We start from the raw sequence: 14192 nt of genomic DNA on the forward strand, positions 1-14192 counted from the left end.
GTGGGCTGTAAGTTGAGTATCATTGATCATTGATATACTTTATAGAAATTGTGTCTGAAATAAATATTAAAGGCTTCATAGTGTATGAATTGGTGGTGGACATTTTTCTGTTGATTTGTCAGGCTCTGTCAGTGATGAATTTGGACCTGAGGAAACTGCAGTTTTTTAAGAGACCTCCAGTGGATCCTAAGAGGAGATTTATGTATGTCATCCTAAAAATGACCTTGTCCCACAGTAAGTTTACAACACAAGTTTTCTCAGCTGCAATTCACAAGATAAAAGTCCTCCTAAAAAACTGTCTGAACCTCAGCAGTGAAACCTCATACTGTGATTTATCTCTGTATATTTGAGGACAGGTTTTCTTTGTGTTTTGTTTTAATACAGAACAAGATGTCAAAAAACTGAGCTTATACAAGTCTGAATTCGGGGTTTGATTTCTTTCAAATACATGAGAGGGAGGCAATGAGCAACAAAGAAATGAGCTGATAAAAGTGTTTAAAAATAATATTAATTCTGTAAAATAATCTAAAATATATAATTATGATAATGTGCGTTTTCCCTTCGCTTCAAATAAATAAATACAATTCAAATGTATTACTTTCCTACTACTATAATATAATATCAGTCAAAATATTTGTTATAGTAAATCCCGTTTAAATTTCAATAGCGCGGTACGACGCATGCGCAGCCTTGCGTGAGTGTGACGTATGCGCGTCAACAGGAAGTCCCTTCATTTGAATTTCAGGACTGTTTTTAAAATGTCTCTTGTGTCATAGCTCCGTAATTTCTCCGTAATTTCTGAATAAACGCGTCTTTTACGGTCTGATTTCGGACAGAAAGTGTGTCACAGAAAGTTAGCACAAAATCCAACTATCTCACGATCGATGGATGTTAAATGTTTTTGTTTTTTCGGTAAAAAGTTCGACGGCAGTGTTTGGCGAGCTAACGTTGCTAGCACGCTAGCTGTGTTTGGCTGCACCTGAGCGCAGGTAACCTCCGCACTTAGCAGGGAAGTTTTGATCCTGTTAAAGTGATCACTATATTCAGCGACACTGTGTGGTGTTAAAACACAACAATGATAATTTTTATGCCTTTTTTTAGGGCGGCGTTTTTTTAATCCGTCCATAAATAGATGCTTCTCTTGGAGTTGAATACCGGACTTCTCAGCTATGGAGGACAAGGACCAACTCTCCGGGTTCAAACTGCACCTCAGACTTTGGTGAGTATTTGCTGCTGTGCTAACATGACTTTTGGCTGTTTTGTCGCTGCTGTGTGCTAACATTACCGCTGCTGTGGATGATGCTGTTGTTTCTGAGACTGTGAATATGTGGTTTCTGTTTCTGTGTGCGATCTGTGGTTTTGTAGTTGTTGTTGTTGTTTTTGTGTTTTGGGTGTGCAGCTGTGACTTTCTCTGGTTGTTGCTGTTGGTTTGAGGTGATCTTTAGATAACTGGGTCTCTGCTTGAGGGATGATTTTCTGTTTGTTATTTTGTGTTTACCACTCTGAAGTTCGCTTCCGATTGGTAGCTTCCGATTCAGCAGTTAACCCTTTGAAACCTAGATGTCGGTTTTGTTGTGCTGGTTTCAGACACCTTTCGCATGCTGTTTAACCCTTTGTTAACCTGGTTTGAAAAGTGGCTTATTTTATGGAAAAGAAAAAAACATTAGGGAAAAGGGCAATGACCGATTTTGCAAGAAATGGTTTTATCACTTTGTGTTTTTCGGATATCTGGATTACACTAACTCATTATTCTTACAGTCAAAATTAAAATGTAAAGATGATGTGGCATTTCAAAGGGCATAAATGATGTTAAAAAATAACCTACTACCAGGAAAAAAAATGAAAAAAAAGTTAAGTGATTTTTTTGGGGGGGGGTAATTTCATAACTTAGTGCTGGTACCACCAGGAACATTTTTGTCGCATAAATACATGGATTCACGTAAAGTGCGCACCGTTTCATGCAGCGCGTGTCATGACAGCGCGAGCAGCGCCGATCGTGTTGCTTTTTGTTTCGGCGCTCGTGTATCAAGTTAGCGCGCGCACACTGTTCGCACGCGCCTGAGCTGCGTGTCAGCTGCAGCACGTTTTTGTTTTTTGCTTTATCCTGCAGTTTAAAGTCTCTCTCTGTCACAGAGATGAGGAAATACAAAGATGTTTGTTTTACCTCAACTTCCTTGCCTCCCTTTCAAAACAAAAGCTATCTGACTGTGTCTCTGTGGACAGAATACCATCCGCTGCTGATACAAAGCATTTTATTTTGAAACATTTACCGGACAGGGTTGTCAGCTGTGCAGGAGCTTGTATAACTTCATAAATGAGTGAAATATGTGCTTATAAATATTAAAATACAGAACTCATATCAGCAGGCAGCAGTATGCCTTCAGGCCCAGTTAAGGCTGGACTATTTTGATGCAGAAACAATGTACTAGTTATAAATATTTCTGTTAGAGAAAGTTATAGTGTTATTCAAATTGCAGTAATTTTACTGTAAGATGTTTTTTTGGACTGCCAGATTTGAGGTTTGTTACTGTAACAAAAGTAACTGTTCTGTTACTTCTCCTAAAAGTGACTTGAATTTTACATTGTTTTATGTATTTTGCTGTTGGATTGCTAAATGTAGATTGCGCTACATTCCCTTTACTTGAGTGGAACAAGCTCTTGCATTAATTATATTTTGGAGAGACTTTATATCAGACTGTAAAACACAGATTACCAGTTAAGACTGGGATATTTTTTGTTGGGGAATAATGCCCTGCAGTGTATGACACGTTTTCAAATGTTATTTTTGGTAGATTTGTTGTTATATTAATCGTGTAATAATAATAAAAAAAAAAAACAGATCAATAAAAAAATAATTGATAGATTAATCAATTTATTGAAAAAATAGTTGATAAAAAAATAATCATTAGGTGCAGCCCTACATGGAACAGATTTAATGTGGAGCTAAAACAATTTCCAAACATAAACCAGTTTAACCAGCTGTATGAAAACATGATTTTAGGATGAAGAGGTTACCAAGGTTACTATTTTTTTATTTGGTTGCACAAAATTATCTTTTTTTCTGAGTTTAACATCCTCTTTTTTCTGTAAATAACAATGTGGGTGTATATACATGTTTAGTTAATTAGAGCATGTGTTTAAATTAATAAGTAAGCAGGTTAATTCAAATTCAGTGAGATATGTTGAGTATTACTATAGCGTATATTACGATATATTACAATTTCATTTTAACTAACCTTTTTACTTTTTTTACAAGTTGTCATACTTGAGTGAAATATTCTCGTCCTCAACATTTCTGAGCTGGATCTCATTTGAGTTGGATGCTACTGGAGCGTTTTTGGTTCATTGTTACACTTAAAAAACTGAGCCATGTGATTTAGTAATTACCTGTCGGCTTGTCTCAGCCTGATACATCAACCTGTGTCATTCATTTCAGTTTTTTGTAAGGGACCACAAATGAGCGAATTATCATCTGCGGCCTCTTTGCAGGTCTCAGTGAAAATGTCGCAGGTTTAAACTCATCCACCTTGGTTGTCTCTGGTCTGAGGTACCGTTTTGGGGAACGGCCGCTTGTTTTCCACTTGCCTTCACAAAGACGGCTCCACTCAGCAGCTGCTGTTGTGCTCCGGATCTGATGCATTTCTGTGGGGAAATGATTTCCTTCACTGAGGGCGCTGATGTGTGCTTCTGGGGAACAACAAGGTCAGACACCAAATATCAGCTCTGTACGCACTCTGCATTCACGTACCGATGCGCTCACCGTGAGCTGAAGAACAACCGCAATAATTAAAGTTCATCTGTCTGAATCTCACGTCTAATGAGGCCCGGCTGCAGCGGCGGCGTGAAGGTCGTCCTGCTGAAAACGAGACACAATGAAACCTTTAGGATTAAGTTGCGTTGTTTTCACGGTTAGTTATTCGTGATGAACCTTGACTATCTTGTTTGAGAAGCGAGAATACAGAAGCAGGAGTAGTAAAACGCACCGTGTCTGAAGGACTCCAGAGGGCTGTTAAACAGAAACGCCTCAATCAGTGGTGATAAACCGCAGTTAGTCTCCGTTTTTTCTGCAGCGCGCTGGTCTTCTGAAGGTCGCGGCTGTGGGAACATTGTTGCTGCAGAGAGGCAGCGCCTGTTTCTCCGCTCTCCGTGTGTGTTCAGCAGTATGTTGACACACAGCTTCTGTGATGTTTTTCCAGCTTCTTATGTGTGTTGTGACTTTTTCAGACACTCCAGTTTTCCATATGTGCAGCAATTTATCAGTCAGAGGGTCTAAGGCAGGCCCGTCGCAATATCTGCTGATCTGAGTCGATATTGTCCCAGAAATAATTGTAATAATCAAGATTATTGCCATTTTAACCCTTTTGGCCCACTTTAATATTACACTCTTGTATCGCTCTGTACACAAAATGTGTTTTCAAAATCAAGCTTTAAAAATTCTAATACATATTAATATTATTTTTTACTTTCATTGAGTTATTTTTTTTAACCATTATCAGTCCTAATCATAGATTTCAAATATTCATTAATTTTTAAGAATTAACACCTTTCAATACCAGGTTTTTGTCATGATGCCACTATGTTTTCAGATACAAATACACACAAACAAATATTTTTAATATACTACAGTAGATTTTAAAAAATCACAGCCTAGGATTTGCAGTAACATTGATTGTGACTGTGGAAACAGCATGTATTTTCTCCATATGTCAAATACAGTTAAATTTGTGTAATAAGGTAGAAAATAAAAAAACAACAAATTCCAAGGCAAAAACCCAGAGTGACGCCCAGAAATAAATCAATGCAGTTTGAATGGGATTCAGTGGCACATTTTTGCACTTAACTGCGAATTTAACACTTTTGTTTACAGTGTTTTTTAGATTTATGGTAGGAGCTGAGCTGGAAATTATAAAATTGAACAAAAATACACAATCTTCCCAAAATCTATGCTGTATACATGAACACAGCCAAAATTATAAAAAAAAAAAGAAGAATGAAAAGTGTGTAAAATGCGCCTCACAGTTCCTAAAGGTTAAGACCGTTTGTGGCGCTGATATAATGATAATTGGGGATGCACAACGTTGGATTTTTGGCCAAGGGCTTCGCACATGTGGCGTCGCTCTATCCGCTGAGCCGCTCTATCCGCCGAGCTGCTCTATCCGCCGAGCCGCTCTATGCGCCGAGCCGCTCTATGCGCCGAGCAGCTCTATCCGCCGAGCAGCTCTGTGCGCCGAGCCGCTCTATCCGCCGAGCCGCTCTGTGCGCCGAGCCGCTCTATCCGCCGAGCCGCTCTGTGCGCCGAGCCGCTCTATCCGCCGAGCCGCTCTATGCGCCGAGCCGCTCTATGCGCCGAGCCGCTCTATCCGCTGAGCTGCTCTATGCGCCGAGCCGCTCTATTCGCCGAGCCGCTCTTTGTCTGCCGAGCCGCTCTGTGCGCCGAGCTGCTATGTGCGCCGAGCCGCTCTATCCGCTGAGCTGCTCTATGCGCCGAGCCGCTCTATCCGCCGAGCCGCTCTTTGTCTATTTATCGACATAATTGTGATTTTAATAGTTTTGACTCTACCTCAGATCTGTGAAATATTCTGTCTTTATTTACCAACCAATTTACCAACTTCAGCTTTCACTCAGGAGCAAAAATCAGCCTTTAAACTTTCTGTCGATGCTCATCGATGTTGACCAGTATGAACATTTTTATTATGATACTGTTTTTCGGCGTAAATGGCCGAGCCTGAGGCATTTTCTGTGACCTCAAACAGCGTGTGTGTGTGTGGGGCGTGAACAGTCGGGAGGATCAAAAGAATCCTTTAAATTCAGCGAAACATCTGTATTTTGGAAAGGGGCGTACAGCTGCAGTCGGCTTGAGCCCGCCGTCAGAAAACGTTTACATAACAGTTTAAGCAAATACGATACCTAAACGCTCATCTTCTCCTACAGAGCAGCCAGAGCAGCCGACTGTCTCTGACCACGGCGAGCAGCCGGTGTGAAAGATTATTATGCTAATTTCCCAGGGTTCAGTGGAGGGCTGGATCCGCTGACTAACACGGCGTTTCTTTTTTTGAGGCCAGCTCTCGCTCTTTTGATCTCATCCTTTCCAGAATTCAACACGAGATGATTCGACTAATGATGAATGAATGAACTCGGTTTGAGAGCATCGTTTTAATCCCGCTAGAGGATCCGACAGCCGTGCTGGTGGGCTCGTGTTTATAGGCTTTTTTTTCTCAGGAGGGTGAAACATCAGGGGAATTTTACCCGTTTTCCCATTTCTAAACAGGCGAGTATTTTTAGGAGCCGAGTGTGTTTGTTTGGATGTGAGTAGAGCTGTTGTCAGCAGGGAGAAAAGACCGTGAGCATTCCCACATAATTGCTTTTTTCCAGAAAAAAGGTTTGCGTATTAGCCGGAGTCAGAGCGCATTTTACGACGTAAGATTAGAGTGATGGGGGACGTGAAGAGTGTGTTCGTAAAGACGAAGAGTCTCTGAAGGTGTTTCGCAGGTAGACTGAGTCCTTTTACGGCACGAATACTGAACTTGCTTTGTTTGAGGGCCAATTTTCTAAAATGACAAGAGGCCCGGGGCCAGTCGCAGCAGCCCCATACCTGTTTTTAGAATCTGAGGACATTTGTAAGATTCAAGGACATTTCTTGGATTTTAAGACATTTGTAGCAGAACGTTTCTTAGATTTTAGGACATTTCTAGGATTTTAGGACATTTCTAGGATTTGGGACATCTCTGGGACATTAGGACAATCCATGACTCTAGTATGTTTCTAGAATTTTGGGGTATTTCTAGGTTTTTGTAGAACGTTTTTACGATGTTTCTAGGATTTAAGGACATTTCTCAGATTTTAAAGACGTTTTAGGTCATTTTTAGGATTTTAGGATATCTCTAGGACTTTAGGACATTTCTAGGCTTGTAGGACATTTTTAGGATTTAGGCTGTTTTAAGGATTTTAGGACGATTCTGGGATTTTAGGGCGTTTCTCAGATCTTAGGACATTTTAAGGATTGGTGAACATTTGTGGGGTATTTTAGGACATTTTGTAGGATTTTAGGACTTTTCTCAGACATTAGGACAATCTAGGACTTTAGGATGTTTCTAGGATTATAAGACATTTCTATGAATTTAGGCTATTTCTAGAATTTTTGGGTGTTTCTAGGTTTGGTGATCATTTCAAGGATTTAAGGATGTTCCAAGGATTTTAGGACATTTCTCAGATCTTAGGACATTTCTAGGACTGGTGAACATATGTGGTATTTTAGGACATTTCTAGGACATTAGTACAATCTAGGGCTTTATGATGTTTCTAGGATTATAAGACATTTCTATGATTTAAGGGCGTTTCTAGAGCTTTTGGGTATTTCTAGGATTGTAGAGCATTTAGGACGTTTCTAGAATTTTTCAGACTTAGGACATCTCTAGGACTTTAAGACATATACCAGATTTTGGGACATTTCTCAGATTTAAGGAAATTTCTCAGATTTTAGGACGGGTGGGGGTGTGGCGGATCCTCCACGGGGACTTTTTTTATGAATAAGGCACTCTGGCTCCGTCTGTATCCTAAAAGTACAAAACAATTCCCCGTGTGAATCACTTTGTTTTTATTGTGAGTTTGTGTGTGTTTTGTTAGGGCCACCCGGCCCCCTGCCGAGGGCCAGATTTGGCCTGCGAGCCATCGGTTGAGCATCGCTGATTTATGGCAGAGGATCCTCCATGTTTTGCATAACCCGCAGACATGTCATCATTTCCCAGAGACGGTTTGTTTACAGCAGCGTGGAGGTTGTTGTTTGCTGGTGTCGTGTGCCGCCGCCGCGATGAGGCAGATGATGCTCCGCGTTGGGATGAAGTCCAGACTTCAGGGTTCAGACAGCTGACAGGGAGGACCGCGGCTTTATTTGCCTTCTGAGCTGAGCTCAAACAAAAGAGCGAAACGCCCAACGAGCGTGGAGGCGCTCATCCAGTCTGACAGCATGTGAGTGTGTGTGTGTGTGTGTGTGTGTGTGTGATCCTTTCAGTCCAGGTAAACAGCGAGCATGTGACGCTGGTCACAGGAAGTCAGCCTGCCAAACTGGTTCTCCTCTCAGTCAGATGAGATGGCAGCGCCTCAGTGTTACCTGCTGAACAGCATCCTCCCAAAAACTCGCTCTGTTGCTTCTTCTGTTAAAGCTCACAGCGGAGGAGGGAACACTGGCGCCACCGTGTGGCCAAAAACGCTCCTTACATGAGCAGAGGGACAGTGACGAGAGCGCGTGTCGAATAAGTCATGGATGTTTAACAGCATCGTAGTTATTAAAAAACAACTAAAAAACAACAAAATATTCACTCATCGACTTTCAAATCCTTTAAAACCTGAGAAATAAGTTTGTTTTGAACAAGCAATGAACAAGACATGGCCCAAAAATGTGCAAGAAATTAGTAAAAAGTTACAAGAAAATTACCTGAAAATAACTAATTTAGAAAACAGACACACACATATATTTTAAAAATACAATTATTTTATTATTATTATTATTATTACTATTATTATATTATATTATATTATAATAAAAAAATAAGATTATTTATCCATTTATTGTATTTTTGTTTTGTAAGATCATTTCAAATATAGAATAATAATAATTACAGATATAGTTTTCTGGTTCCTGTAATTTTCTAATATTCCTCCCCCTTTTTAAAACTATTTTTCAGGTCATAATCTTGTCCCCTTTTACTAATTTTTCCAGTTTGTGGGACATTTCTTGTCTGATTGGTCATTGTCATTTGCCTTTTTTGTCATGATTTTGAAAAAAAAAAAGAAATTGAAGGAATTGGCTCACAGGCGTCTGTATGCAAGAAAACTGGTGCTGATTCAGACTTCAAAGGGTTAAGAAAGTGTTGTCTTTCAAAACATTGAAGCTGATTTTTGTTTTGGCCCACACATTATTATTTAGCACCAAAACACACCAAGTTTGGCAGTTAATGACTGAAGTCAACACTTTTAATCAAAGAGAAAAGCTGAAATGATTCAACTGAACGTTAATCTGCAACAAGTTTGATAAAAGATTAAAAATTCAGGTAATTTAAGTGTAAATGACAAAAATTAACAGTTTACAGCTCAATCTGATGATGGGATTATCAGAGAGGAAACGGTGGCTAACAAGTTCTGCGTCTGAGTCGAAAACTGATACATTTAATTTCTGAGTACATTTTAATATCTTTTTATTTCTCTCAAACATCTGTGGATGCACACTTCAAATACTTTAAAGTTATTAAAATCACCCAGTGTTTGTGCTTTTCAGTTTCATTTCTCTGCAGAGCATGAAAACATCTCAGTTTATTCATTTACTTTTTAACAAAGTAACAAAGGAAATAAGCTAAATTTTTTTTTTTTCTCATCACAGCTCCATGTAGTAAAGTAAAATAAAGTAAAAAAATAAAGTAAACAAAGTAAAATGTGTTCATTAATTCATCTCAAATGCATTTTTGCAGCATTTTAATAAAAGTACAGAATTATGTAAATGAGTAAAATAATAACAACTTAACAGATAAAAATCAAAGTTTTATTTCATTATAGTAAAAACTCGTTCACCTCCACCTGAAGCTGATGTGGCAGCTAATAAAAATGTATATTTTTACCTTTTCAGCGCACAGATTCTGAAATATTCCAAAAATATTACCTACTAAATTAAATTACAGAAGTTTGATTCTCTAATAAAAACATCGGCTGTTGAATTACTTTATTTTTAGCCGTTTATTTGACGTGCTGCAGCAAATTGAGACATCTGAGTTGGAAGTTGAGCAGATAAACGTCTGAGAAACATCCATCACTGACTGATCGTGTTTCGACTGTTTCGCCTCCTCAGTCCTCTGTTCGTCGTCACCTGTCAGCGCTCATTAATCAGGAGCGTCTGCGTGTCGGCACGCTGGGTAACGTCCCCCTGCCCCCAAAATAATGAGGATTTTACAATAATTTAATTTCTATCTGTTGGTACAGGACGACAGGGGGCCGGACACAGCGGCCCTGTGGCCCCGTTTTAAGGATTTTAGGACATTTCTAGAATTTTTTCAGTATTTCATGATGTTTTAGGATTTTATCACATTTCTGTAATTTCAGGACTTTTCTCAAACTTCAGGACATTTTGATGATTTTAGGATGAAACTTGATTTTTCAGGATGTTTGTCAGATTTTAGGACAAATCCTGAAAACTAGGACAATTTTTCAGGACGTTTTGGACACAGATTTCAGGATGTTTCTAGGACTGTAGGATTTTTGTAGGATTATAGGACGTTCCTAAGATCTTAAGACCTTTCTAGGATGTTAACTGGATTTTAGGCTGTTTCTAGGATTTTAGGAAGTTTTTCAGATTGTAGGACATTTCTAGGTTTTAAGGATGTTTCTAGGATTTTAGGCCGTTTCTCAGGTTTTAGGATGTGTCTGGGATTTAAGGACGTTTCTAGTACATTAGGATATTTTTAGGATTTTTGGACATTCCCAAGATGTTAGGATGTTTCTCGTTTCTAGGATTTTAGGACGTTTCTAGGATTTTAGGACATTAGGGGCTCGGTTCGGACCTCTGTCCGGGTTGCGGATCCTCCACTGGCACTTTTTTGATAAACAAGCTCTATTTTGATGCTGTTTTATTCGCTCTGGCACACTTCTTGTTTGCTGAAAGTACAAAAACAATGACTCGTGTGAAAATAACTTTATTTTTACTGTGAATTAGAAAACGGTTTGGGGGCCGCCGGCACCTTATCAGGGGCCAGATTTGGCCTGTGGGCGCCTGTGCGCGTTGCTGGAGCCTCGCTCTGTCTCTGTCTCCGTCTCTGTCTCCGTCTCTGTCTCCGTCTCCGTCTCTCTGTGCAACATCCAAAAGCAGTTTACTCAGACAGTTCAGGATTTTGTTGCTCGGTGCTGAGATTCGGCTCAGAAACAGCTGACGACACACCTGTATGCAGGTGAAGGTCCGACCGGTCAGGAGTCCGAGTTTTCAGAGAGATGAGCGCTGAAACGATGAGGTGATCGTTTAGTCGATGGACAGAAAACTGATCTGTTCAGCTGCAACAATTAATCAATTAGTCATCAACCAGCCAATTAATCGCCAGCCAACTGGACGGACTAATCAATACATTTTATTATTTTTTTGAGGGAAAAAAAAATAAAAATTCTCTGATTTCGGGACTCTTAAATGTAAATATTTTCTGGTTTATTTACTCCTCTACACTATAGAAAATAAACTATTTAGTTTAACTTCAAAAATCAAGTTTCATGGCTGCTTTAACATTTTAGGTCGACTGAATTTGAGAAAACAAGTTGAGTAATTTTGCTTTGATTACATTTGTCTTCTCAAATCCAGTCAACCTAAAAACAGAAGGAAACCTGAAGTCTTTAGGTTAAAACAAATAGTTTATTTTTTACAGTGTACGACAGTAAACTGAATGTCTTATGGACAAAACAGGACACTTTTGGACATCATCTTTGGGAAATATTGACTGAGATTTTTTTTTTTTTTACCATTTTAAAACATTTTAGACCCAACAACTTATTGATTAACTGAGAAAATAATCATACTTTACTACGGCATTTTTTTGGATATACTATACTTTGACTTCTTTGCTGTTTTTTTCCACACACTATACTAACAATTTTTTGACATACTACACTACTTTTTTACATTCAACACGCAATTCTATAACATTTTTTTGACATGCTACACTATGACATTTGTTTTTTTTTTTTTTTTCATTTTTTTCTGACATACTGTTACTTTTTTCATTTTTTCAACATGCTATACTATGACAGTCTTTGTTTTTACATGCTATACAGTGACATTTTTTGACATACAATAATATGACTTTTTTTCTTTCTTTTTTTAATAATCTATACTATGACATTTTAGACATATTGTACTGTCACATTTTTCAGAATATCTTTAGTAATAAAACTGAAGAGTTATGTGCATGTAAGTGCTGCTGCAGTGGAGATTTCAGGCTCATAATAAGAGAAAAAAACTAATGAAAAATGTTTTTTAAAGATATATTCTGTAAAATAAGAGGGTGTCAAAGGGTAAAAAAAAAAGTTAATTATTAAAATTGTCGCCGATTAATTTTCTGTCTCAACTAATTGATTAATTGGCTAATTGTTGCAGCGTCATTGAAAATAATCGCTGGTTGCAGCCGATATTCTTGCAGCACTTGAGGGCTGAGAGCGAGTGTGTTAGTGTGGCGCCCTCTGCTGGTCCTCAGCCCGAACTGCGTCTCACTGTCCTGACAGCACTTCATGCAGGTCTGAAAGGAAAATTCGTGTTGGTCCCTGGAGCAGGAGGCATTTACTTGGCAGGAGGAAATACAGGCAATCCACATTTCCCACCAGTGACGGATCGAGCGGCGGGCGTTTGATTGATGCGTGACCTGGGCGCCGCGGTGCTAAACATCAATCAGAGCGGGGGCATGGATGCTGCGGTTATTCAGTGTAATGGGAATGTCAATAACTCTCGCATCCTCTGATGAATACACAAGTGCCGTGCTATGATTCACCAGTCAGGGCTGCTGATGTTTAAAGCACTGTTATTGAACCGAGCGCAAACCCTCAGTCGTCCAGGTAGCTGATGTGGTGTGATGCATGATGTTTCCGCGGTTTTAACCGTTGCCAAGCAATTTTCTAGCAAGTCGGCACCTGCTGGTGCAGCTGAGATGGAGAAGGCATTTTTTATATTTAGGCTCTTCAGGCGAATGTTGAATCTACGATTGAGCAACATATCTGATATATCAATATCATGATACGAGAATAGATATCATCTAAGAAGATATTCAAAGTGTCTTTTCCTGGTTTTACAGGCTGCGTTACAGTAAAGTGATTTAATTTTTTCATACTTCAACTTTTATTATTTGACTTCCCCCACAGTCATTATATCCAAATTACGGATAATTAACTCTTTAAAATCTGAGCATATTGACCTGATTTCCTTCAAAAACATAGGAAAAAGGCAATGAGTAAATTAAAAAGAAATTAGCCAAGAAATTATTCAAATAAATATAATTACCTAAAAAATTATAAAATAAAACCAAAATTAAAAACAAAAACAACATCTGAAAAAGTGCTTAAAAAGCAAAACATTTTAAATCACTTATTATATTATTCATTATTTTATTAATCATAAAATTATAAATTCTGTAAAATAATTTTAAATGTATAATAATGACAGTTAAAAACAAAGTTTTTTAAAATTTGTGTTCCCTAGGCTTTTTTAAGCACTTAATTGTTTATTGGTAAAATCAACTATCGATTAATCATTATTTTTTATTATTTTTTTTTAAAACACATAAAAACCTTCCTTATTTCAAATAATAGCATAAATATTTTTCCTAAATCAAAGCTCACAGCAACATATTGCTTATACTGTGACGGCATTGTGTAGCCTATCGATAAATTGGATAAATTTAACATATTTGATTAATTCTTCTTTTTCTTCCCTCCATGACAGGTTTTTTTTATTTTGACTTTTTCCTTAGATGTGAGCGTCTAAAGGCGGCGGGATGTCGAATGCTGTAAAGCCAAACTGTGTTTTTTGATAATGGACTTTATAAATAAAACTGAACTGAAAACTGAACTGAACTGATTCAGTAATCATTGATGAATTGTTATCGTCCCTAATGTCGAGGCATTTGGTCAAAGATATTGTCATATTTGATTTTCCCACAGCACTTAGCTCTGGGAGAAACATGATTAGAAGTGACTCCTTAAAGCGACAAAATCCACTTTATATCTCCACCGTCAGGAGCGCTCCAGATTACTCGTGACGCGAGTGAGCGTTTGTCCTCTCTGGAGTCTAATGTGGAAAGTCATTAACTGTGTAAGCGAGTGTCAAAAAGAAATATGGCCTGTTTACTGGGCTCAGTGGGTGTGGCTGTAGGTGGAGGAATAAAAGCCCCGCAGACAGAGTTAGTACACATTTTTTAATAACATGGCACAATTTACATAACACAAGTTTAAATGAGGAGCATGCTGAAGATTCAGTCGCTTCATTTTTTCTCATTTTTGTACATGATCTAGAAAGACTTCACTTTTTTCCCCTGTACATGTTTAACAGCAAAAAAAACAGAGAAAAAAAAAGAAAAATCTCATTTAACAATCTTTTTGCAATACGCATCGACTAACCACTATGGCTCCGGTGGACATTTTTATGTTGGATTAAAAAACACTGCACGACATGATATCACAGA

The 14192-nt window shown here is 38.4% G+C and overlaps 1 long non-coding RNA gene across 1 annotated transcript; it reads left to right on the forward strand.

The window, feature by feature from the left end:
- The first annotated feature begins 805 nt into the window (after positions 1-805).
- LOC121952525 lies at positions 806-13506 on the forward strand. The gene is made up of 3 exons (XR_006106450.1): positions 806-989; positions 1102-1219; positions 13454-13506. It is a non-coding gene; the product is annotated as an uncharacterized LOC121952525 (long non-coding RNA).
- The last annotated feature ends 686 nt before the right edge of the window (positions 13507-14192 follow it).

Source organism: Plectropomus leopardus, chromosome 13, assembly GCF_008729295.1.
Source record: "Plectropomus leopardus isolate mb chromosome 13, YSFRI_Pleo_2.0, whole genome shotgun sequence".
Lineage (NCBI taxonomy): Eukaryota > Metazoa > Chordata > Actinopteri > Perciformes > Serranidae > Plectropomus > Plectropomus leopardus.